The sequence below is a fragment of the Panthera uncia genome (genome assembly GCF_023721935.1).
Source record: "Panthera uncia isolate 11264 chromosome B3 unlocalized genomic scaffold, Puncia_PCG_1.0 HiC_scaffold_1, whole genome shotgun sequence".
NCBI lineage: Eukaryota > Metazoa > Chordata > Mammalia > Carnivora > Felidae > Panthera > Panthera uncia.
The window spans coordinates 104,216,909-104,242,028 of NW_026057582.1; the positions used below are offsets into that span (position 1 = coordinate 104,216,909).

General features: G+C 38.8%; 1 protein-coding gene and 1 long non-coding RNA gene across 3 annotated transcripts in view; one reads left to right on the plus strand and one right to left on the minus strand.

Moving 5' to 3' along the window:
• Positions 1–25,120, plus strand: part of ZNF609 (zinc finger protein 609) — a 151,609-nt gene that overhangs the window by 109,707 nt on the left and 16,782 nt on the right. The gene's annotated exons all lie outside the window — the stretch shown is intronic.
• On the minus strand, positions 8,025–24,904 carry LOC125908904 (uncharacterized). The gene is made up of 2 exons (XR_007453468.1): positions 23,748–24,904; positions 8,025–8,248 (listed from the first exon to the last, which is right to left on the minus strand). It is a non-coding gene; the product is annotated as an uncharacterized LOC125908904 (long non-coding RNA).

Sequence of the window (25,120 nt, forward strand, 5' to 3'; positions counted from 1 at the left end):
TTATTTTTTAGAGAGAGAGACAGAGTGCAAGAAGGGGAGGAGCAGAGAGAGAGGGAGACACAGAATCCGAAGCAGGCACCAGACTTCTAGCTATCAGCACAGAGCCAAACATGGGGCTTGAACCCATGAACCATGAGATCATGACCTGAGCCAAAGTTGGTCACTCAACTGACTGAGCCACCCAGGCACCCTTCAGCAGGCTTTTTAATAGAAATTGACAAGCAGGTTTAAAATTCATAGGGAAATGCACTTAAACTACCTGACTTCAATTCTTACTTTAAATCTACAGTGATTACAGCAATGTGGCAGGGACCTTGAGATAGCCAAATGTGTTCATCAGTGGAATAGTGTCCAGAAATTGACCTATACATAAATGGTCAATTGATTTTTCTACAGAGATGTAAAGGCAATTCAACAGAAAAAGGATAGCTTTAACAAATGGTGCTGGAGCTATTGGATATCCATGTTCCAAAAAGTGAACTTCTATTTATACCTCATAACATGAACAAAATGTAATTCAGAATGGATTTATACAAATGTAAAATCTAAGACTATAAAAATTTTAGAGGAAATTATAATAGAAAACCTTTCTGACCTTGGGTTAGGCAAGGATTTCTTAGATTTGACTTCAGAAGTACAGTCTGTAAAATGCAATATTGATAAATTGGACTTGATTGAAGTCAGGAAGTTTTGCTTTTTAAAAGGCACCATTAAAGGGTACCTGGGTGAGGTCAGGTCATGATCTCACAGTTCCTGAGATCGAGCCCCAGGTGGGACTCTGCACTGACTATGCTGAACGTGCTTGGGATTCTCTCCCTCTTTCTCTGCCCCTCCCCTGCTCATGTGCATGTGCACTCTTTCTCAAATAAGTTGAAAAATATGTATATGTATATGTATGTATACATATGTATGTATATAACTGAAAGGCACCATAATAAATTAAAAAATACATACAGGGACACCTGGGTGGCTCAGTCGGTTAAGCGTCTGACTTCAGCTCAGGTCATCATCTCATACTTTGTGAGTTTGAGCCCCACGTCAGGCTCTGTGCAGACAGCTCAGAGCCTGGAGCCTGCTTCAGATTCTGTGTCTCCCTCTCTCTCTGCCCCTTCCCCACTCATGCTCTGTCTCTCTCTGTCTCAAAAATAAACATTAAGAAAAAAATATTTTAAATACGTATATATATATGTGTGTGTGTGTGTGTGTGTGTATATACATATGTACATATATATACATACATACACATACATACATACAGCTGAAAGGCACCATTAAGAGAATGAGAAAGAAGGCTACCAATTTTGGGAGAAATAATTGCTAATCATGTATCTGTAAAGGACTTCTATCCAGAATATATAAAGAACTCTGGAAATTCAATAATAAGGAAAAAACAACCCCAAAACAAATTTGAACAGATAACTTCACCAACATCTTTGGCCAATAAGGAAATGTAAGTTAAACCTACAGTGAGATACCGCTGGATTCCTATATCAGAATATCTAGAATTAAAAATACAGGGGCGCCTGGATGGCTCAGTTGGTTAAGCGTCCAACTTCAGCTCAGGTCATGATCTCACAGTCCATGAGTTTGAGCCCCACGTCGGGCTCTGTGCTGACAGCTCAGAGCCTGGAGCCTGCTTCGGATTCTGTGTCTCCCTCTCTCTCTGCCCCTCCCCTGCTCATGCTCTGTCTTTCTCTGTCTCAAAAATAAATAAAAACATTTAAAAAATTAAAAAAATAAAAATACTGACTTTACCCAGTGTCTGAGGATCAACTGTCTTATACTATTAATAGGAATGCAAAATGATAGACGCACTTTGGGAAACCAGTACCCAATTTATTTAAGAAATTAGCACTTACCTAACATAACTTAGTCATCCCATCACAAGGTATTTACTTTTTTTCGTGTAGTCTTGTACACAGACATTCATAGAAGCCCATAACTGGAGACAGCTCAAATGTCCATTGGCTGGTTAATGGAAGAGCAAATTTTGGTGTACCTATGCAATAAATTATTACTCATCAACCAAAAGGAATGATATATTGACACAACATGAATGAATCTCAAAATAATAATCCTAAACAAAAGAAACTATATAAAGAGTACATACTATACAATTTTATTTATATGAAATTCTAAATAATGTAAACCAATTACAGTGATAGGAAGCAGATCAGTGTTTGGTGATGAATGGATGGGAAGGTCAGGGAAGTTCTGGAAGGACTGAGAAAGACCAGGAAGAAGGATTACAAGGCAGCATGAAGAAACTTTAGTGTGAATGTCTGGTATGCTGACTCTCCTGATTATGGTAATGATTTCACAATGTTATACATGTCAGATTTATTAGATTATATAACTTAAGTTTGTGTGATTTATTGTATGTCAGTTATACCTTAACAAGTTTCATGTAAAAACAGACAAAAACAATACAAAACTAGGCTGACCATTGTAATCAGGATATAAAGCGTAGGAAAGTTATTTGATACAGCTTTACTAGAAGACACATTAAGCATATGTATTGAAAAAGTTTATACCCTTCAACTCCACTTATTTAGGAGTTTGTCACAAGTAAGTAATTAGAAGTATTTGCAATGATTTATGGATAAGAGTGCTAAAAAGCTGCAAGCTACCCAAAATTCTAATTATAGGAAGCAAATTAGATAAATTCCAGTTTATCTGTATAAGGAATATTATGCAGCCATGAAAAACTATATACTCAATGGCAGAGGAAAATGTTCATGTGAAAGTGAAAAAACTGGATAAAAATCAGTACATTTGGTATGCCTTGCTTTCTTTTAAAGATAAATATAGGGGTGCCTCAATGGCTGAAGTGTCTGACTTCAGCTCAGGTCAGGTCATGATCTCCCGGTTTGTGGGTTTGAGCCCCATCGGACTCTGTACTGATAGCTCGGAGCCTGGAGCCTGCTTCGGATTCTGTCTCCCCCTCTCTCTGCCCCTCCCCCCCCCCCCCCACCTGCTCGCAGTCTGTATCTCTCTCTCAAAAATAAAGATTAAAAAACATTAAAAAAATAAATATAAATATAACAATTGTTTTCTTTGTTAACGAGCTTACTAGTGCTGTATACTTTATACCTTCCTGTATTTTATGTGCGGGTCATCCAGCTGCCAACATCTGTAGGTTCTTTTGTCTTAGGCAAGTTGTTTTTCCCTCAGAGGAATCAACCAATCTTTTGCCTGCTCTCACAGAACCCAGTGGAGGGAAAAGGGTTTTGTGTTTCACTGGTGCTCTCAGTGTTGTACTTTATCCCTATTCTCAATTGTATGTGGTGTGGGTGAGTACAGAGCCTGGATGTTCAACATATTCAGAGAGTAAACCTTCAGACTTCTGCTAGAATCAGAAGGGGTAGGATAAAGAGATGGGAGCCTGCATTGGGTGGTGGAGATAGTCTAATCTGATTGTATCTTTTAAAGACTTTGACTCTCCGCCACCTAGGTGGCTCAATTGGTTAAACATCTGGCTTTGGCTCAGGTCCTGATCTTGCGGTTCATGAGTTCAAGCCCTGCTTTGGGTGAGCTCTTGCTCTGCTTCAAGTGACTCCCAGCCCCGCTCCGGGTGAGCCTTGCTTCTCTCTCTCTCTCCCTCTCTTTCTCTGTCCCTTGTAGGATTCTTTATCTTTGTCCCTCTCTCTGCCCCAGCTCACTTGAACCTTCTCTCTCTCCCTCAGAAATAAAATAAACGTGTGTGTGTGTGTGTGTGTGTGTGTGAGTGTGTGTGTGTGAGTGTGTGTGATAAAAACAGGCAGCCGGTGGCTCAGTTGATTAGCCATCTGACTTCGGCTCAGGTCATGATCTCACGGTTCATGAGTTCGAGCCCTGTGTCGGGCTCTGTGCTAACAGTGTGGAGCCTGCTTCAGATTCTCTCTTTCTCTGCTGCTTCCCCGCTCAAGCTTCCTTTCTCTCTGTCTCTCTGTCTCTTTCTGTCTCTCTCAAAAATAAACATTTAAAAAATTTTTTTAAGAATTTGAGCTGATCTTTCCATTTTGAGTTTTACCCTCTTTGCACAAGTAGCTGATGTCACTAAGCTTTTCCTGAGTTTTGAATGTTTGCTAGCATAGTTCTTTAACTCCCAGCTTACAGACTTAGTCTCTTACAGGTTTAGGTTTCAACTTCCTTTGGTCTGCTAGGCTAACATTTGTCCATGTGCTTTGTAGTTTCCAAAATGTTTTTGACATCTCACGTCTGCTGCTTTGTCCTCACAGCTTTATGCCTATTTTTCTACTTCTGTGTTTTCATTTTAATGAGTTTTTAGAAGAGAGAAACACGTATGTAGGGTAGTCATCCTCATTTGTACTGAGTGAACTTTAGGAAGGTCCCCTCCTGAGGGAGGTTGAATGAATCATTGAAATCCAGTCTGATATCACCATGTCTTCAACCTGGTTAGCACAGGAAGGCAACTTGTCATTCACAAAGGCCTTATCCTTATTGGTGGTAGCCCTGGGTATATATTTTTTGCTGTTGTCTTTAGGTGATAACTTGAGTATAATGTGTATTTCTGGTTTATTTTTTCAATTCTATAGCAAATTGTGAGTGCTTTTTCCTGGGTTCAGTTTCCCAGATTCTTGGTAAGTTGTGTATGTCTTCCCTTTGAATAGAGAAATAGGTCTTATTTCTAAATCTTAACTAGTTTTCTGTGTAGCTATTTAGCACCTAATTGGGTGCTCAGTCTCCTTAATTTACTTCAGCATTCTGAATGCCAGATTCTTGTCCCATAAACACTGATTCACAGAGGAGGAGATTGAATCTAAGAGATTTTGAAATGCATATTTTAATAGAGATAGTTTGCAAATAGAAATATGCATTGTGAAGTCAGATTACTGACAACCTTGTTAAATTTTCAGAGAGAACTTAATTCTCTAAGACAATAGAAACAAAGTTCATTTTGGGGGTGCTAGTTGTCCCCTTCATGTCCTACCTAACTACACTACTCCCCACCATCTTTGTTTAACTTTTAGGTTGGCTTAAGGAAGAAGGAAGAAGGGAGTCAGGAATAGCTTGAGCTGGTAATAGGTGTCAGCAGCATTTTTTACCATGGCCTTTAAAGAAATGCTGGTAGAATGATGACTGTATTGAAACTGAATAAAAGGCAGCAGAAGTGAGTGTAGTGCAATATAACAGTCCTCAAGTTTATTAGAACTATCGTTTAATGTTTTTTCATTGGTTGTCTCTAATTTTAACCTTTCCCATATATTGGAGGCAGAAAGGCAGCTGTAATGTGGCTTATGGCTCCTCTCTTTTATCTCCAAAACAGAGATGTTTGTCTTCAGGATAATAATTTCTTTCCTTTATAGCTTTTTTTCCTATGAGTGGTTGTCTGTGCATGTTGTTTTCTAGAAGAGGTTCCAGAAGGACAGTGCTTTTGCTGTTTATTGAGTATTTTATGAGAAGCTACTCTGCAGAACAAAGAATGATATAATTTAACTCACAAGGATGGCAGAGACTAAAGGAATTAGTTCATCCTTCAGAGCAGCTGAAGGAAATAGCAGCCCATTGTTCTCTGAGGGGTGGATCTTTGCCACCCACCAGTTGTTGAAATCTCAGCTTTGTCTCTGTACACATTTCAGTGTCTTAAGAGGTCTGTTGGGGGCGGGGGGGGGGGGGGGGGAGGTTAGAGGGAGGCTATCTTACCATCTTCCTTTATACATGTAGTGACTTTTATGTAGATAAATGAAACTACGTCAGTTCTGTCAGTGCCGTAATTTCAGCACCTAGCACAGTGCCTTCTTACAGGAGGCCCTCACTAAACTTGGTTGCATAAATGCTGAAATAACTACCAAGTTCTGGGTCAGTGTCAGAATGCTTAACAACAGGGATGAAGCATCAGGTTGGAAAATTGTGGTGTGTTTTCCTGCATTTTTGGACAGACTAGTAAAAGTTAGCCAATGTAATTAGATTAACGTTTTTCATTTATCCATTTTTTCAAAAAATATTGAGTACTTCCCACGATCAGGTACCGTGTTAAAGACCCTGAGATAGAGTGTTGGAGGAGGGGATACCCTCCTTCATGGAATTTCCAGCTTATCATGGGAGGGAGACATACAAAAAAGTCATTTTGTGAAAGATAAGTGCTACAAAAGAAAATTATACCTCTGAGGTAATATGGAAGTAGACCCTCTAGCTTAATTTTTTAGAAAACTAATGTGGTTTTTAGAATGACCGTACTACTTAAAGAGGTCATCGGGAAGGTTTAGCATGTTTCCTCATTGTAGCACTGTGTAGGCACTAGATGATAAGGAATATTTTATCTCTGGATATGATTTGTTTCTTTCTCTTAGTTTTAAACTGTTTTGAAAAAAACAATAAAAAGAACACCCATACCTTTTACCCCCCTTAAAGCATTAACAACATTTCAAGTTTAGAACCTCCTGTGTGGTGACCCTTTCCTAATGAGAGTTACCTGCTCCTCCCTCTTTACCTCCCACTATTTGATATTTTTAATCATTTACCCATTTATCTCTATATTTTTCCCTCATTTATCTGTGTCAGCAAGCAATCTTTTCTTAGTTTTTCCTGATTTTGTTCTTAATTTCAATGGAATCACTATGGGGGCGCCTAGCTAGCTCAGTTGGAGGAGCATGCAACTCTTGATCTTGGAATTGTAAGTTTGAGCCCCATGCTAGGTGTAGAGATTAACTTAAAAATAATATATTTTTTAGTGGTGCCTGGTTGGCTCAGCCGGTTGAGCTTCCAACTTCAGCTCAAGTCATGATCTCACAGCTTGTGAGTTTGAGCCCCATGTCGGGCTATGTGCTGACAGCTCAGAGCCTGGAGCCTGCTTCAGATTTGTGTCTACCTCTTTCTGCCCCTCTCCCACTCGTTCTGTCTCTCTCAAATAAATAAAAACATAAAAAAAAATTTAATAAAAAAACAAATATTTTTTAAAAAATAAATGGAATCATTATGTCATGGCTTTTTTCCCTTGTTTATGTTGATATGTGCAGTGTAATTTATTTTCACTGTGTTTAGTGTTCCACTTTATGAATATAGGAAAATATGTATTGTCAGTCTACTGGTGGACATTTGGATTCTTTCCACCATTTTTTGCAACACAAATTGCTGCTCTAAACATTGTTGTTATGTCTCCTGATGTACATGTACAAAGGGTGCAAACCTAGGAGTGGAGTTTTTAGACAGTAGGGTGTGTACATTCTTCTACTTCACCAAGTAAGGCCAACTTATGAAAGTGGTTATACCAGTAGTTTTTCCTTTCATCTGCTCTGTTTAAGTGGTACTTGTTATTGTCAACTTAAAATTTTTGCCAGTATGGTTGGTGCATAATACCATCTTAAATATGGCCAACAGGGGATTAAGGACAGTGTGAACATCTATCAGTATGCTGTGTACCAAAATCTGTCTTTTCATTCTCTTATTTTTTAAGAGAAATAACCCTGAAAAGAAATACGGGGCTGGGAATTTAAAATTTCTGAGGCCTTACCCCAGGGTTTATAAAGGACGAGGTAAGCGTCCATCTGCAGCTCATGTCATGATCTTGTGGTTTGTGAGTTGGAGCTCCACATTAGGCTCTCTGCTGTGAGCACAGAGCCCACTTCAAATCCTCTGCCTTCCACTGTTTGCCCCTCTCCCACTTCAAAAATAAACATTAAAAAAAAAAAGTACAAAGTATCACTTCCTGAGCGCTATGAAACAAAGACCGTGTACAGAGATAATATCCTTCTAAATATATGTGATTATACTTTCCCTCGGAATGGAAAGTCTAGTCTTAATAGGATGGTAATGAAATGACTTGGTCCTTTGCCACATGGCTTGAAATACTGTGTATTATGAAATAAGAACATAGAATGTGACTTTGTATTTTCTAAAGAAGTTGAGAAAAATTCTCTGATTTACTATTAGGTAAAATCTTAGTTTGTGGGAGAACGTTAAGATTTGCTTTGGGCCTCCTGGTGTTATGTACAGAATGATGCACACAGTGAACTTTTACTAGGAGTTTCTCTTTAGACTGGTAGAATTAGTTGAATATTGATTTGAGGACATGAGGAGAACAATGAAGTTGAAAATCATGTATTTCTGCCACATGTACTTGTTAGAGATACTAAAGTAATATCTCTCCTCTGTATTGGTCTCTTCCTCCTTTTGACAGTTGTAATTTGGTTTGTTGAGTTTCTTGTAGTTCTTGCATGTGTGCACCTGCTGTCTAATCTTTTACTCAGGTCAATCCTGCTTTGAGGCTAGAAATCCATAGAATCTCTTCTAGCAACCTGAGCAAAACCTGTAAGGAAGAGAAAGGAAAGAATACTAGGCTCTGAAACACTAGAGTTGCGAAAAACATTTCAGTGTAGGCCATTTTAATATTTCCTAGATTGAAAGAAGATATCTCATTGCCTGAGGGATAAATACATCTGACCTCTTTCACTATGTATTTTATTTAAAATACACCTATCTTTGTGGAGCTCTAAAGAACCTCTTCTAACACCTGTCATGCTTGGACCCTAAGCGTAATAATGTCAGTCCAGAGTCATTATGTTTTAGCTGCTGCCTTTATCTCATTCAGATCATTTTGAAGAGATTCCTGGTTGGCAGGTTTAATTTTTGTGCTGCAAATGCCTGTCTGAATGTAGAGGTTTTCATTTTGATTAATACCCTTGTAATAAAGCTCAAGTTAATAACAGTGCTGTTAAGGATAGCTGCCCTCAGACATTCATGCCAGTTTGGATTTAGGCAAGATTGGGATTTAGAGAGAGACTAAAGACCTAGCATTTATTAATCTCATGAGGAAACTGAGGCCAAGAGAGCTTAAGTGACTGCAGCTAATGTCTAGAAATCTTGAGGGTGCTAGACAACTGAGTAATAGGAGCCAGGATAGCTTTCTTTGCAGAACGAAGGTTGGCTTGTTCTAGAGGGCAGAAGAGGAACAGATTGAGGGAGAACTCCCTGATCTTTTTAAAGACTGCTAAAGCGCTTGTGCCATGGACATTTTCCCTTATTAGAAGCTGTCCCACCCATTTGTTTTTCCAAACGTTCCTTCTCAGGCCAGTGATTAGCTAAATGCCTCATTGAAGTAGAGATTAAATGCTTTTCTTTCTAACTCCTTAGAGAATTACAGGATTATTAGCAACTTGTCACCTGCTGACCAGTTTTATCTACTTGGGGAAACTATGCTGGTGGGTTCTGCAATTTGTTCTACAAGAAGGGGAAGGATGTACAGACTACTGGAGATAATGGAAACTTCTTTCTCAGACTTAATAGTGCAAGAAGGATAATGTTTCAGCTACCCATATATAAAGCAAGTGGTTTAACTACACATCAGAATGTCATTTGGGGACTTTATCTCCTGGGTTTTTCCTGACTTGCATAGATGAGCACTAGCAAGTTGCATTTTAACTCTTGTTATGGAGCCCAGTTGTAGAGTCATAAAAGAATTATGGAAGGTGCACTCACCTTATGTGCACATGTTCCAACCTGACATAAGGATGGACTTGAAAAGGTAAAAAGGAGAAAATTCATTTGATTTTTTAAATCAATGATTTAGTAACCAACTCTTGGCCCGCTTTTAGCCTGAAAAAAGCTGCTGTCTGGCTTGTAAACTTTCTAATCTTTGTTCTGAGGTAAAGGTCGGTGGATGAAGCCCATTTGGAATATCCCTAGGGCCTGTTTAATAAAAACAGAAACTGCAGCAGCAGCATTTAACATTTATCAGGTTCTGTGCCAGGAAATAGTGCTAAATGCTTTTGTATAATATTTCATTTAATTCTCACAGTAATTCTGTGAGATGTGTACTAGTGTGATTTCTATTTTACTAATGGGACGGCTGGGGCTTGAAGAAGTTAAATGACTTGCCTAAAGTTGCAGTAGCCAATAGTGGAGGATCTGTTTGAACCCAGGTTAGTTATCTTCAAAGTCCATTTCTGTTAATTATTTTTTTAAATGTTTGTTTATTTATTTTTTTATTTTTTTTTAACATTTATTTATTTTTGAGACAGAGAGAGACAGAGCATGAACAGGGGAGGGTCAGAGAGAGAGGGAGACACAGAATCTGAAACAGGCTCCAGGCTCTGAGCCATCAGCACAGAGCCTGACGTGGGGCTTGAACTCATGAACCACGAGATCATGACCTGAGCTGAAGTCGAACGCTTAACCGACTGAGCCACCCAGGTACCTCAATGTTTGTTTATTTTGAGAGAGAGAGAGAGAGAGATACAGAGCACTAGCTGGGGAGGGGCAGAGAGAGAGGGAGACACAGAATCTGAAGCAGGCTCCAGGCCCTGAGCTGTCAGCACAGAGCCCAACGCAGGGCTTGAATTCATGGATGGCAGCATCATAACCCGACTGAAGTTGGACACTTAACCGACTGAGCCACCCAGGTGCCCCTTAACTATTTATCTCCTACTTATTTAAAATGTTTAAATATTTTTTATTATTTTTTGAGAGAGACAGAGCATGAGCAGGAAAGGGGTAGAGAGAGAGGAAGACACAGAATCCGAAGCAGGCTCCGGGCTCTGAGTGGTCAGCACAGAGCCCAATGTGCAGCTCAAACCCACAAACCATGAGATCATGACCTGAGCCGAAGTCAGACAGGACACTTAACCAACTGAGCCACCCAGGCACCTTCTCCTACTTGTTTCCACCCTTTCCTTCTGTTTGAAGCAGTCTTTCTTCCCTTATCCATTCTTAAACAAAAATCCCCCTCTACTTCCTAAGATAGTCCACATCTGTAGACATTTTCAGGGATATTCTTTTATATGAGATTTTTTTTTCTACAAGGTTAAAATTATAAATGGTGACGAAATTTTACATATTAGAAACAGACCCAGAAATTTAAGAGTTTTGTTGATTAAAAAGATTTCTCAGGGGTGCCTGGGTGGCTCAGTCTGTTGTCCGACTCTTGATTTTGATTCAGGTCATGATCTCAAGGTTCATAAGTTTGAGCCCCATATCAGGCAGTGCTGACAGTGCAGAGCCTGCTTGGGATTCTTTCTCTCCCTCTTTACCTCTCTCTTTGTCTCTCCTTAGCTCATGTGCACACGTGCTCTCTCAAAATAAACTTAAAAAAAATTAAAAAATATATGTGTCAGGAAAAACTTCTTTTAGAAAGCTGTTAATGTGGAGTGCCTGGGTGGCTCACTTGGTTAAGCACCCAGCTTTGGCCCAGGTCATGATCTCATGGTTCGTGAGTTTTAGCACTGTGTCAGGCTCTGTACTGACAGCTCAAAACCTGGAGCCTGCTTTGGATTCTGTGTCTCCCTCTCTCTCTGCCCCTCCCCTGCTTGCATTCTGTCTCTCTCTCTCAAAAATAAATAAATAAACATTTTAAAAAAAAATTTTTTTTTTTTTTTTAAAGAAAAGCTCTTATGGAATTCACAATGAAAACTGAGACTGATAGGTGCTGGTAAAAAATTAAATGTGGGATGTATGGTTGACCATACTGGTTATGGTAAAGACTAAAACATTCAGGTTGACTAGAAAATCAAAGAACTGCCTGGAGAAGTTGGAGAAGAAAAAACACATACTGTACATGGCCCCATTTAATTTATGCACTTACTAAATCTCTACTGTCTGCCAGCTACTTGCTGATTAGAAATCTCAATCCCAACCTGTGCTCTTAGAAACCTAGCCTTTAGGGGCACCTGGGTGGCTCAGTCAGTTAAGCGTCCGACTTCAGCTCAGGTCATAATCTCACAGTCCATGAGTTCAAGCCCTGCCTTGGGGTCTGTGCTGTCAGCTCAGAGCCTGGAGCCTGCTTTGGATTCTGTGTCTCCCTCCCTCTCTGTCTGCCCCTCCTCTGCTTTGCTCTCTCAAAACTAAAAATTAACATTAAAAAAAAAAAGAATATTAAAAAAAATAATGTCATGCATATGGGAGTGGTAGGGCATGAAATAAACCCCCATAAATAGTGCATATTGTATGTTGTATGTCGTACATTATATATTTTATATCTCTAGGTTTTGAGTAGTCATTTGTAACCCAGTAAAGGAATCCAGAAATTAGTGTAGACCTCCTTGAGAGCAAAGGCTGTAAATGTTAATTTACAGGGTTATAGTTAGGGAGACATTAAAAACAAACAGAAAATGTTATCATCTTTTAGGGATGTTTATCCTTTAGGGATAAAGACAAAATAAGTTGAAAGTAGAATACTTTGAACATTACATTCTTAATAATACCTAAAAAGGTCCTGGGAAGGGTAAATAAGTTATCCTGGAAATATAGGCAATACTAAAGCCTTTTTTTTTTTTTTAACCTGCCTGAAAGTTGTTGGAATAGTGTGTTACAAAAGCCTTAAAATATACATACCCTTTTACTCAATACTCTTGTATGTAAGACTTTAGCCCTGTGAAAATAGTGAAACAGGTGCAAGAGACTTATGTATTAAGATATTTTTCTTGGGGCACCTGGGTGGCTCAGTCGATTAAGCATCCTACTTCAGCTCATGTCATAATCTCACACTTCATGAGTTTGAGTTCCACATCAGCCTCTGTGCTGACAGGTCAGAGCCTAGAGCCTGCTTCAGATTCTATGTCTCCCTCTCTCTCTGCCCTCCCCCACTCATGCTCTGTCTGTCTGTCTGTCTGTCTCTCTCTCTCTCAAAAATAAACAAACATTTAAAAAAATTTTTTTAAAGATACTCTTCTCAGGGCACTCAGGTGGCTCAGTAATTAAGCATCCAACTTTTTTTTTTTTTTATGTTATTTTTTTTTGAGAGAGAGAGTGTAGAGGAGGGACAGAGAGAGAGGAAGACACAGAATCTGAAGCAGGCTCCAGACTCTGAGCTGTCAGCACAGAGCCTGATGTGGGGCTTGAAATCACGAACTGTGAGATCATTACTTGAGCCAAAGCCAGTCGCTTAACTGACTGAGCCACCCAAGGCACCCCATGCATCTAACTCTTGATCTCAGCACAGCTCTGGTCTCAATTTCAGGACTGTGAGTTTGGGCCTCGCATTGGGCTCCACAGTGGGTGTGAAGCCTACTTAAAAGGAAAAAAAAAAAAAAAGATATTCTTCTCAGCCTTGTTTAAACAAATGAAAATTGGGAAAACCTAAATATTCACCTGTAGGGGATTGGTTGGACAAATTGTGGTTTATTTGTTCAGAGGAATTCTATTCGGACATTGAAAATTATGTTTTAAATTAATAGCTATTGATACAAAAATGTTCGTGATAGTGAAATCCTAATAATACAGCCTTTTCCAGTCGGAAAATTCCAGTTGATCTTCAGAAAAATTCCCATATTTATGAGTAATCCAGAATGTTCTGATGATCTGACCATAATTTATTCCTGTAGTATAATTGGGTATGTTGTTGCCTGGCCATAATAATACTTTTATAGTATAACTCCTTGATTATCTTACAATAAGTATTTTATTTGAGGAAGATGCAAAAATTTAATACTTTCAAGAGCAGGAGAGGTTCAAAGGGTTTTATATCATGAATAGGCATATTAAGCATGGCTTTAGTTTCTAAAAAAAAAAAAAAATGAAATAGTCTATCAATAACTTGGTTTAAAAAAAAAATTGATGCTGAACCCACTCCAGAGCAAGGCGACTAGAGAGACACTGTGATTGTCTGTTAGTAAGAGGCCTGGGAGGTGAGTAGTTTTTCTATAGGAAAGATGATGCTAGGCATACAAAAACTATGTGTACACTATTGTTTTTAAAATTAAAACCTGAAAACGCAAAGAATTTACAAAATTTAAAAATTATAAAGATTTTCAGGGACATTGGCTCTTGTATAGAATCTGGTCCAACCAGACTGAATATCAGGATTTTTGTTACAGTGGTTAGAAGAGAACACATCTTTCTGCTGGGCTTGGAGCTAAGAGCTTGAACTGTTGTAGCTACCATATTACTCCAGAGGAAAGCATTTCTAAAAATGAAGATGGACCAGAGAAAGCAGTACCAAGAGAGGGAGGGATAGAAAACTAGGCCTCCATGACATCATTGGAGCCCCTGTATCAGGCGATGCATAATTTGGACTTTTTTAGTTATCTGAGAGCTACTAAATTCCACCCCCCCCCCTTTTTTTTAAGCCAGTTAGGCTATGCTTTTCTGCCACTTGGAACTGAGAAAGCCCTCATACCATCTCCTTAAAGATAATAAAATCCAACTCCTTTATTTCATAAGGTTGAAGTTTGGAGAAGTGAACTGACTTGCCTAAAGCTATACAGCTAAATGATAGAAACTGGAACTAAAACCTGTCCCTGCCACCTGCTTTATAAGCTCATTACTCCAATATAAATCAGTTTAATTAGGCTTAGGTTAAAGTCTTTGATGGGCTTGGGGTAGGTTTGGGATGCCATTTAAGATAAACTAATGAAAATCAGCCCCACTCTTATACAATGTGTCTTTTGGAGTGACTGTGACTACTGGTGGTAGAGAAGTGACTCCAGTATTGTAGTAGTTATTGTTCTAAACTGTTGCATAAGAGTTTTGTCCATAGACCATAGTATTTCATGATTGATATCTTCAAAACTCCTCTGTGGACCTAGTGGATGTATCTGACTAGCTATTCTAATGGTGCCCATTCTCTGGGCCTCCTAAGCTTCTAGAATCATCAGATTGAAACATTTTTCTATGGGTGTATCTGGTAATATGAAATGAAACATGGACCTCAAACATACGCCAAGCTTTTTCCTGCCTTAGGGGTTTGCATGTGCTGTTTCCTCTGCCTGCATTGCTTATCCCCAGGCTCTCCATATCTTCTCATCTTTCAGGTCTCTGCTTAAATCCAACCTCTTTGGTGATTCCATCCCTGACTACCCTAGATAGATCACTTTGTTCTCTTATCACTTTCCCTGTCTATTCCTTAGTAGGTTTCTAATTCCTTTGTATTTATCAGTTTCTTTTCTTTTACCATTCCATGCCCAGTGTCTAGCACAGAACATGCACATAGAGGGGACTCGATAATTGTTTGTTAAATGATTGAATTGTATGTATCTGTGGCTTGAAGAAAAACAATAGAAAGCACTGAGTGTTTGGGCTCTTCCCCTAGCCCTGTGGGAGTACCTTAATTGCCCTCACACCTCCACTGACTGAACATACGGCAATGAATCCTGAAGAGAGAGGAAACTAAAGGCTGCACTTAACCATTGTACTGATAATTGTCTCAGGCATTTTTGAGTTAATATTTTATTACCTCTATTCTTCAGCCTGTCATGCCTTGTTTTTTCTTTTCTCTGTGACTTCTCACCTACCCACTTGACTCTGACTCGGATTCCTCACACTGAAAGGGTATATCAGAGAAGTGAGGTGGCCCCGAGAGCAAGGGAGGGAAGGATGGAATGACAGGGGCTACCAGAAATCTCTTTCAGGACTCTAATCGCTCTAAGGTCACTGTTTAGAGTCTAGAATGAGAGAGACTTTGAGTGCCTCTTTTTCTTGCTCAGTGCCCTCAACTTGAGTGCTGAGCTGGCAGGCAGGCACCTTTTCCTCCTCAGTTACTGTCAGAACAACATGAAGGTCAGGCAGAGAGAGACAAATGAGAACAGCTCTGGGAAAGGAGGTTACCACGGTAACAAGCAGGCGGGACTGCTATTTGGAAACAGGCCTAATCTTTCTCCTTCTCCCTCCTTCTCAGCACAAGGAGATGGGTATTGTTTAGCTGACCTGCATCCTTGGGGTGGGAACCATAATCCCTTTCTGACAGTTCCCAGTGACACTGGAGTGCGCTGCTTTGCATTTTAATTTGATAAACAGCAGCCACAGTTTTCTCAGAAGTGCTGGAGACATGGCTTTTTCTGGCCCTGTTCCAGGTAGGATTCTGGTTGCCACAGAGAGGGGGTTGGAATTGTTGTTTATTTCTCAATAAAGAGTCTGCATATTTGCACATGCACGAAATATGCCACTTGGTTCTCAACAGCTAGAATTAAATGAATACGGGTAGTTGCTAGGTTATGAATATTTGCCTATGAAGGTCGTGGAGATGTTTGTGTAGAATGGCCTGTTTCCCCAGCTCTTAGGAGCCACTCAGCTGTGTGGGGCCAGTGCAGTGGAGGTACTGACTTAATATCCTTACCTGTCTGCCTCCCCCTTCTACTCACATGCCGCACTGTTGCTGCTCTTTTCCCCTAACTGTCCATTTCTTCATCAGCCTCACCCCCTTTTCTTATAATAAACCTAAACCTTCACATATGTAATCATCTCTTTTCCTTTAAAATAAAAATAACTTTTTAAAAACTATAAATTCTCAATAAAATGAAAAATGAAATACTGAAAAATATAAGAAACTAAAAATCATCCAGATTCTTATTATCCAGAGTGACTTCAAGAGCATCCTTCCAGATCTCAATTTCCATTTCTAATTTCTGATCTGCATACCGTATAAGAATCATATATACTTAATGTAGACATCAATTTAACATTAATAGGCTAATCTAGTACATGCTGTGTTGTAACCTTCTGTTCACTCAAAAATATGCTGTGGATATCTCCTTGATGACTGAGATCTATGCTATGATGAACATTTACATTGTTTCTGGGCTTTTTTTGTTTGGCTGTTAAAAACGACGTTGAAACAAACTGTATGTCATACATCTTTGTGTACCTGTCCTGTTATCTTCTTTATATAAACTATAGAAATATAATTTGGGGGCCAAATGAGCATGTGCAATTTACATTTTGATACATATTGCCAAAGTACCCTCTACAGAGTTTCTGCCAATTTATGTTTCTACCAACTACAACAGAATGCCTGTGTTTTTTTTTTCCATACTCTTGCCAGCTTGGATATTTGTTCAACTTACTCATCTTTGCCAGTCTGAAATTGGAAAATTATATTGTGTTTTAATTTGTATTTATATATTATTCTGATGTTCCCTTAGATGATGCATTGACGACCTACCTACTTCTAATATACTTCTAGTTTTCTTTTCATAGAGTACTGGCAACTGATCAAAGTTAAAAAAAAAAACAAGACGGGTGCCTGGGTGGTTCATTTAAGTGCCCGATTCCAGCTCAGGTCATGATCTCATGGTTCGTGAGTTGGAGCCCCACATAGGGCTCTGCGTGGACAGTGCACAGCCTGCTTCAGATCCTGTCTTCCTCTCTTTCTCTGTCCCTCTCCCCCGTTCATGCTCTCTCTCAAAAGTAAACATTAAAAAATAATATTAAAACCAAAAAAACTAATTCATCTTTCTTCAGCCTCTCTCCAAAACTAAAACCTGTTTGTTTCTCCCCTTTTTTCTTTCTTTTTCAGGTATGGGATACCATCCAACTGAATTTAAGCCGCACAGCCTGGCATTTTAGTCTGTTTGGTTTATAGCATATCTCCAGCACTTAGAATAGTGCCTGGCATGTATTAGGTGCTCAGTAAATATGTGTGGAATGAATCATTTCCCAACTATCTGAATCTGAAATTCTCTTCTCTTTTTTTTTTTTTTTTTTAATTTTATTTGAGAGAGAGAGCGAGTGAGCATGAGCAGAGGAGAAGGGAAGAGGGAGGAGGGAGAGAGAGAGAGAATCCTAAGCAGTCTCCGTGCTCAGTGTGGAGCCTGATGTGGGGCTCTATCCTATTACCCTGGGATCATGACCTGAGCCCAAATCAAGAGTAGGATGCTCAATTGACTAAGCCACCCAAACACCCCTCCTCAGTCTGAAATTCTGATCGTACCTGACTCCTTTACTGATTTACCTGCATGTCTGTTACCTCATGAAGTTAAGTTCCTTATACATATATCCTGAGTGTCTTTTGAATCCTTCCTGTCATCCCCTTCCTTCTTTTTTACTGGGTTTATTGTAACAGGCATCTAGCTAGGATCCCTCCTTTTCAATCTCTTTTAGTCTACCCCCTTGAGTTAGTTTTACCTTTAAATATAGAAATCTAATGACATGATTCCCTTTCTTTAATTCCTTAGTAGTTTCTTAATACCTGGAAAGATAAATCCCAATCTCACTCTCCCTGTTCTCTTTATTCCAGCCAAATCAAACAACTTGGAATTCTTTAAATATATAGTGTTTGTTACTGCCTGTGCACCTTTGAATGAATGGGTTGTTCCTTGGAGTACACTTTGTTCTTTACTTGGGAAACTCCTCCTTGTGCTTTAGCCCACTCACGTATGAAGTCTTCTCTGTCCCTTCTGGCAGTCACTCCGTAGGCCAGTACTTGAAGCCCGTTGTTCATCCTTATTGTACTTTTTTACCAGTTTGTCCTCCAATCTAAAATGAAGTTTTGCAAGCAAGGACATAAACTTTGTATTGATTCTACAAATAAGGCATCTGTTTTTCTGAGCCTTATAAAGTTGTGTGATTCGCCATTTTATTACTTTGTTGAATGGATTTGTATTAGAATAAGGACCATGTTTAGTAGTAAAAGCATTAAAAACCTATTAACTAGAATATAGTTACTCTTACATTGTTGGGTTTGCCTAATGCACTACCTCGGTTAAAGAGATTTTTTAAGAGCAGATTCTTTCCAATATCAGAATATCATGATGTCTTTCTAAGTTATGGTATTTAAGAAACCTTCAGTCCCTTGAAAGATGAATTGTGCCACTCAATTTCTATAGGATTTTGTGAGCCCCATATGTTAAATATGTTATATAAAATTCTAAATTTCATATAGTGTTGGTATTTAGTATTTGGGGGTTTGTTGGTCATTTTTAGAAGAACTGAGCTAAGGAGTAGTTGTTAAAAAATGAAATATAGTTTAGCAAGGCTTGACTGTTTTGTGACAGATGTTTCAGTCCCACTTCAGAGGATATTTATACTGAAAACAGAACCGTATTATGCAACTTTAAGCAAAAATCAAAATATGAAACTAAGGATTTACCAAAACTAACGTGCAAACCCAGATCCAAAAATAGATTAAAACTCTTGAACAACTTTTGTTCTTCTTACAAAAGATAAGTTTGCTTTACCAGAGGACTACAAAATAGCAAGTACCCTCTTTCCTCTTTGATAAACATCTTGAGTTTTGATGGAGTTCAGGTGTCTAAATCAAATTAATCATATTGGAAAATATTGAAAAAGTTTGCATGTGGAGTCAGAGATCCTGTGGTCTAGGGAATCCTGGCAAATGGGAGAGAACCAGAAGGAGAACACTGGACAGGCAAATGTCCAAGTTTTCAGAATTATGGATCCTTAAACTTACATTGATCTTTAGCAAAATCCTAGAGCAAAATGTAAATAGATAGTGTGAGCTACTTGCACTCTCCTTCCTGATCATGCCTAAGCTTTTCTGGAGTAACGTGAAATAAAGGGGAAGAGTTTAAGTTTCAGAGTCAGACATACCCTGGTTAAAATCCTGGCCCTGCCACTTAATAACTGAGTAATTACAGACAAATCAATTAACCTTCCCAGGGCTCTGTTTATTTTCTATCAAACAAAACTACCATCTACTTCATAGGGATATTAGGAGATTTAATGAGATAACATATGTAGAACTCCTGGCACACAGTAGACTCGTAATAAATTCTAATTATCTTCCCTTCACCACTTCGTGCTTTTCTTTACCCAGCACAGTCAGTTTAACTTCTGTGCCTTACCCTTTCCTGCAATTTCAACTTCTTGCTAAGATTATTTGACAATAGCTCATTCTCCTTTTTCCCTTGACTTTTGGTGACACCATTCGGTTTTGATTCTCACTTCTTTATTACTGCATAGGTTCTGGAGCCAACTTGCCCAAGTTTGAATCCCAGTTTTATCACTTAGTAGCTGTATCACCTTGGCCAAACCTAACCTGTTTAGCCTTAGTATAGTTATCTTTGAAAGAAGATACTACCGGGGCACCTGGGTGGCTCAGTCGGTTAAGCGTTCGACTTCGGTTCAGGTCATGATCTTGCCATTTGTGAGTCCGAGCCCTGCGTCCAGCTTGTGCTGACAGCTCAGAGCCTGGAGCCTATTTCGAATTCTGTGTCTCCCTCTCTCTCTGCCCCTCACCTGCGCATGCGCTCTGTCTCTCTCTCAAAAAATAAATAATAAACATTAAAAAATTAAAATTAAAAGTAGGTGTTATTAAAACCACAATGAGATAATACTTTACACCTGTCAGAATGGCTAAAATTAAAAACACAAGAAACAACAGATGTTAGTGAGGATGTAGGGGAAAAAAAAAAAACCCTCATGCATTTTTGGTGAGAATGCAAACTGGTACAGCCACTGTAGTAAACAGTATGGAGTTTCCTCAAAAAATTAAAAATAGAATTACTATTGGGGTGCCTGGGTGGCTCGGTTGGGCATCCGACTATGGCTCAGGTCATGATCTCACAGTTCATGTGTTCGATCCCCACATCGGGCTCTGTGCTGACAGCTCAGAGCCTGGAGCCTACTTCATATTCTTTGTCTCCCTCTCTCTCTGCCCCTTTCCGACTTGCACTCTGTGTATCTCTGCGTCTCAAAAATAAAGAAATGTAATAAAAAAATTTTTTTAATATAATTACTATATAATCCAGTAATCCTACTACTGGGTATTTATGGGGAAAATGAAAACACTTGAATTCAAAGACATATATGCACCCATATGTTTAGTGCAGCGTTATTTACAATAGCCAAGATATAGAAGCAATCCATGTGTCCACTGAGAACTGAATGGATAAAGAAGTGACATACATATCTACAATGGAATAGTACTCAGCCATGAAATCTTGCCATTTGTGACAATAAAAATAGACCTAGAGGATGTTACACTAAATAAGTCAGAGAAAGAAAATACCATATATGTTCACTCGTGTGGAATTTAAGAAACAAAATAAAGAAAAAGGCAAAAAAACAGACTCTTAAATACAGAGAACAAATTGGTGGTTGCTAGAGGAGAGGTGGTGGGGGAATGGGGAAAATAGGTGAAGGGGATTAAGAGTACACTTATCATGATGAGCACTGAGTAATATAGAGAATTACTGAATCACTATATTGTACATCTGAAACTAATATAACACTTTATGTTAATTATACTTAAATAAAAATAAATTTTAATTTTTTTAATTTTTAACTTTTTTTAGGTTTATTTATTTTGAGAGAGAAAGAGAGAGTACATGTGCATGAGCAGGGGAGAAGCAGAGAGAGGGAGAGGGAGAGAATCCCAAGCAGGTTCCACACTGTGAACATGGAGCTCTGCATGGGGCTTGAACCCATGAACCGTGAGATCATGACCTCAGCTGAAATCAAGAGTCAGATGCTTAACCCCACACGTCTGGCTCTGCACTGACAGAGTGGAGCCTGGTTGGGATTCTCTCTCCTTCTCTATCTCCCCCTCCACTGTGTGTGTGCACGCGCATGCATGTGATCTTTCTCTCTCTCTCAAAATAAATATTAAAAAAAAAAAGCCTGAGGATGATTTGTTAAATAAAAATAAATAAAAGTTACTATATTACTACTTTAATTGCTACAGCAGATGGTTTTGAGGAATACGTATAAAATGCTTTGAAAAGTACGTGGCACACATGTAGCAAGAAGTAAAGTTTACCTCTGTCATCATGATTATTATAATTTTCAGGTTCTTTGTGGTCTTTTCTTCCTGGATTTAATCCTTTAAATGATGATACTCCTTATTTTCTCTCTCGAGCCTTCTTTTTTTTTCCTATCTATCCTCTATGCTTGGGCTCTCTCACCCAAGCAAGCTCATGGCCTCTATTAACTACTGTCCTGAACTTTCTTCTCAGTTCCAGTCCTGCATATCTAACTGCCTACTTAAAACTCATATCCAGAATTTAATTTGTTTCCTAATTCTGTCCCACCAACAATGGTATTAACTTTTTGCATCCTTAATGGCATTGATTTAATTACTTGTTCACATTTGTTTACCCCACCAGATCTAGGGACAGGGATCATATTAGATTTATCACTTGCCATAATACAGTGCTTATACCATGTTAAGTATTTGATATTTCTGAATGAAGAAGAGAATCCAGAAAACTTTTGCTTATTAGAAACCATTTAAGTCCTTAACCAAGGTACTATAAACTTTCTTTCTCTCTCTGTGTTCCCAGTACAATTGTTGGGTAGGTAGATTGGAATGCCTGGATTTCTTCTGGGTATTTGAAAAAGCCTTTCATGATATTCTTGATGACGTGTTGATGAAATGTGAATTGGATGACGATACAGCTGGGTGACTTTATAGCTGACTAAAGGGCTATATTTAAAGAGTATTGATTACTAGATGTTTGTCAGCTAGGTGGAGGTGGTGCACCACAAGACTCTGCCTTTGGGCTACTTTTATTCAACATTTTTTGCATAACTTCCCTGACTTAATATAAACTAGGCATATAAATCTTTGGGTAGTATATAGTGATCTGGATTTTTTCAGTTGTGATGGATACCTTGCTCAAGCTAGTTTAAGCAAACAAGGAATTTATATGTTCCCACAAATAGAGTTGATTAGTTTCCAGCAGGAGCTCAAATAATGTCATCAGGATTCTGTCTTTGCTCCTTTCCCTATTCTCCTTTCCCCTGAATTGGCTTTATTCTTAGTCAAGTCTTTGTCATCTATTCGGAAGAATGGTTATTAGCAGCCCCAATTTTAATTAGTCCTTCCAGCCTAAGAGATCAGAGGAAGAATCTCTATGGCCTTTGAAGAACCTATTTCATGTATTTTGTGTAGAGTTGGGCCCACTCCTGTACTGGAATTTGGTTGTTCCGGGTTTTTCCCAGGAAAGAGAAATTCCTCTACCAGAAGAAGAAGGAAGGGAAAGCATGATGAAAAGCCAAAATTGTACTATCACGAACCACTACAAATGGAGAGCATAAGTTCTGAATGTCTGAGAGATTGACAATGTTATAAGAGACTGAAAGGCGGAATTAAATTAACAAGGTATTGTTATTATTACTATCAGCAGCAGCAGCTAATATTTATTGAACTTTTGCTGTGTTTTGGGCATTGTATACTAAGCACTTTATATTCAGTTAATTGCTACAGTGGCCCTATGAAATATAGGTACTCGTTATGTTTTTATTTTACAGAATGAAGTAGAATCAGAAAGATTGCATAATGTGTCTGTGACCACCCAGCTATTAAATAATAGAGCTGAGATATCAACCAGTATGTCTTGTAGGAAGATGAGCATTTAAAATTTTAAATCATTATCTACATTTTTGTTACATGAACAAATAAGGTATAAAACCGTGTATATATAGTACACTGTCATTTGCCTAAAAAGAATAAAGGTACATATAAGCAAGCAAATACATATGCATTATGTTGGTTGCTTCTTGGAAAGGAAACTGGGAGTCAGGGATGAAAGAGAATCTTTTCAGTTTGAGTAGAAAAGATCTAGGGAGTTGTTTGTTGTTGCTGTTGTTGTTAATTTTCTAATTTATTTTGAGAGAGATAGCATGTGAGCAGGGGAGGAGCAGAGAGAGGGAGAGAGAGAATCCCAAGCAGTCTTGGCACTGTCTGCTCAGAGCCCAATTTGAGCTCAAAGTCAAAAACCATGAGATCATGACCCGAGCAGAGATCAAGAGTCAGACACTTAACCAACTAAGCCAAGCCACCCAAGCACCCGGATCTAGAGAGTTTTCATGAATGTTAATTTCAGTATGAGCTTCCAAGAGTGACTTGACTATTAGAATAACTAATAATGGGTATCATTCAAGATTGCCAAAATACTATAGGTACATTGCTAGGTCCTTAACCTATTAAAGAAGAATTTAATCTTTTAAACCACCTCAGTAAAGTATGGAGCTATTTTCTCCACCCATATAGGTAGGTAGGGATGGAGTTCAAATGAGGTTTTTATGACTACCCCAATGGGAAATATTTCACCCTTGAGTGGTTAGTTCGATGATCTTTAAAATTCTTCCACACTGTGCTATGATTTTTCTGTGCACATTCTTTTGGGAACACATACCTGATAGAAAGTGAGGTGCTATAGTATAGTATACACAGGCTCTCTAGGAACCCAAATCAGCTTTGCTGCTTATGGTGCTTTCTATAGAACGAATGATGTCTCATCAGAATTACCCATTGTTATACCAAATCATTGGCATTCTGTGACCTTCTAGGACACGAAATTACCCAGGAGACACTTGGGCAATGAAGCCTATCTTAGCAGATGGCCATTTCCTGCTTGGTTCAACAGTGCTAACGTGTCCATAATCAGGAGTTAATCTGTACTGCACAATACCCTTTGTACCACTTTGAAGTTTATTTCTGTAATACCTTTAGTTGAAATAGCATGGACAAGGAAGACTTCTGTAAGAAATGATGGTTCCTGGTTAATTGAGGAACCATTTGAAAATTTCTTTTAAACGATGGTATGTTTAACTTCTGAACTACTAAGCTATATTTTCAGAGAGGTCTTATCCGTGGCAATTTGAAAACAAATAGGTGCTAGAGAGACTGATTTTCCCTCTTCCCACAATGGTAAGGTCAGTTTTATCAGTAATGATCGTCATTCATTTGTCCATTTACTAAACCATTAAGTGAGTTCTTCATTCTCCCAAATGCTTAAAACACTCATTGCCCAACTGCTGAAATTTATTATTACCTAACTTGTAAGCATCCCTTACTTACAAAATCCTTGATCCTAAGAGCAGTCTTTCCTACTCACCTCCTGCTAATAATTTTCCCTGGCTCGTGTCTCTTTTTCCTCCACCGTTACTTCCAAACGGCCCTGTTGTGGAAGACGCTCTTGTTTGCCCACTGAATAGGCAATCTCCCTCAACTTCCTTGTTAACAGAAGCTTCAGGGATCATATGGGCTTATGGTTCTGGAGAAGCTGATGACTTCTTCAATCCCAGAACATGATGATTCGTTCTCAAAATGTGATTCTCAGACCCCTAGATATGTGTGAGAGTTTCTCAGAGGTTCTCCTAGATCAGAACTATTTTCATAATAATAGTAAGACATTATTTGCGCTTTTCTCTCTGTTGACATTTGCACTGATAATGCAAAAGCAGTGGTGGGTAAAATGGCTAGTATCTTGGCACAAATCAGATAAGTGGCACCAGATTGTACTAATAGCCCTCACATTCTTCACTGCTATGACCTCACAGTAAAACATAAAAATTGGGTGGGGGGGGGGGCACCTGGGTAACTCAGTCGGTTAAGCGTCCGACTTTGGCTCAGGTCATGATCTCACCATTTGCGAGTTCGAGCTGTGCATCAGGCTCTCTTTGTCAACATGGAGCCCACTTTAGATCCTCTGTTGCCCTTTCTCTCTGCCCCTCCCTTGCTTGCGTGCTCTCTCTCTCTCTCTCAAAAATAAATAAATGTTTAAAA